This window comes from Bison bison, unplaced genomic scaffold, assembly GCF_000754665.1.
Source record: "Bison bison bison isolate TAMUID 2011002044 unplaced genomic scaffold, Bison_UMD1.0 scf7180017864265, whole genome shotgun sequence".
NCBI lineage: Eukaryota > Metazoa > Chordata > Mammalia > Artiodactyla > Bovidae > Bison > Bison bison.
Genome location: NW_011494837.1, coordinates 102,238 through 104,528, shown reverse-complemented (window position 1 = coordinate 104,528; position 2,291 = coordinate 102,238).

Below are 2,291 nucleotides of genomic sequence, written 5' to 3'. Positions count from 1 at the left end.
ACTGTTTTCATGCCTGCTAATACAACATCAATTCTACAGTCCATGGGTCAAGAAATAGTATAAACTTTTAAGTCTTATTATTTAAGAAATACATTTTGTAAGATTCTCTCTCTTACAGATAGTGATCCTCTGAAGGATCTGGGCAAAGTGATTTGGAAACTTTCTGGAAAGGACTCAGCTCTCTACTTGTCATTAAGTATATTTGTGACTAATGGAAGGAGGTCAAAATAGCAACATTAATAGGAGTCTGGAAGAAGCTGAATCCAGTCCTTGTGGATGACAGTGAGGGGTTTAAGACTTCAGTGAAGGAAGGAACTGCCAATGTGGTAAAAACAGCAAGAGAACTAGAATTAGATGTATAGCCGAAAGATGTGACTGAACTGTTGCACTCTACCGATGAGACTTTTAATGGGTGAGTCGTTGCCTGTTCAGATGTGGTCTGCTGATGAAGATATTGCCGAGAGAGTTGAAATCACAACCAAGGGTTCACAGAATTTTGTATAAAGGTAACTGACACAACAGCAGCAGGGTTTGAGAGGATTGGCTCAAACTCTAAAAGGAATTCTATTAATCACTGCATGCTACAGAGAAATCCTGCATGAAGGGACAGTCAGTCGATGCGGCCAACATCACTGCTGTCTTATTTCCAGAAATTGTCACAGCCTTTGCCCTGGGTTACCTTCTGCAACCACCCTGTCCAGTCAGCAGCCGTCAACACGGAGGCAAGACTCTGTACCAGCAAAAAAGGTCATCTTAAGACTCACTGAAAGCTCAGGTGATGTTCAGCACTTTTTAGCAATAAAGTACTTTTTAATTAAAGTATATACATTGTTTTTAGACAGCATGTTACTGCACATTTAATAGGCTGCAGCCCAATATTAACATAACTTTTACACTCACTGGGAACCAAAAAGTTCATGTGACCTGCTCTACTGCAATGTTTGCTTTATTGTAGCATTCTGGAACTGAAGCCACAGTATCTCCAATGTATGCCTGCAGTTAAGAAGCTGTTAAGGTAATCCGGAAAGTAGCCATGTAATTTTCATTGAAGACAGAAAAAAAATAAGATGGGAATGAACACACTCACTGAAGTAGATCAATCGATCAATTGATCGATCTACCATCTATGTGTCTATGCCTTTGCTGAATTCTCTTTGCCTGATCAGATTGAGTCCATGCTCTTACATATGAGGACCTTTCAAGTTCGCCAAGCTGTCTGTCCACTCTATCCATCCCCTCTGAGTTTCACTGCACACTCTGGATAGTCATTCTGGCTCATTCATACCCCTCTATATAACATGAGTTTCTCTGACTTAGGGCCTTTTCTGGAGCTCATGATTCTTCCGGAAATCCTTGAACATTCACATATGAATGAAAAGAACCGCAAATAGCATCCTCTGTCCCCAAAATAGCATTAAACTACAGGCTTGCTCTGAGCACCAGAAAGCCATCACTGCACAGAACTCCTGAGTCGTTCTCATCCACTGCAGCCCAAACAGGGCTACGGTTTCTGCCATCCGTCCACCTGTGGTCCCTGCCACAGAGCCGTAGAGCAAGCTCTTGATATGTGCTTGTTGAATGAATAATCGGAACAAAGTTACATTTTTGTTATAGTTATTAATAGGTGGTTTAGACTTTATTTTGCATATATAGGTCTGATCTAAGTGTGGCATAAAAAAGGCAAATGTTTCAAGACCAAAAGGAATTCTGAGCTATGGTTTATATGGTTTATGGTGTATGTTACAACATATTTTTACTATCCTCATCTTTGGGGTGACTGACACATCAAATACTGAACAGAAGAGATGAGGATTCATGCAAATCCAACAGGCAGCTGAGGCAATTACCTTGGTAACTCAACTCAAACCTCCCAGCTTTCTGAATCTACAGACCTGAATGTTTACATATAACAGTGCTCTGTAAGTATTATCTTATGTGGCAAAATGGCTTATGTTTTCCTATGCTGGATATTCAACACCCCCTTAATAATTATGTAATAATAAAAGCTGCCAATACATGGTACCCACTCTGCGTTCCCCCATGTTGGCGGATTATGCCTGGCCACGCCTACCTCTGCCCTGTGGGTGGTGCTCCCATGTCTTACTGAAAAAACCAGAATCTGAAAATATAATGCTAAATTATGAGAAAAGAATGTTAACGGGGAAAGACTGCCTTTTAAGACAGCAGCTGAATATTAATCCTAATTTTAACTTTTAGGGAGTTGAAATACGAGAAAATCACTTATGAAATTTGGCAAACCTAACAGACATGATGCCCTGAGTTTACTGGGC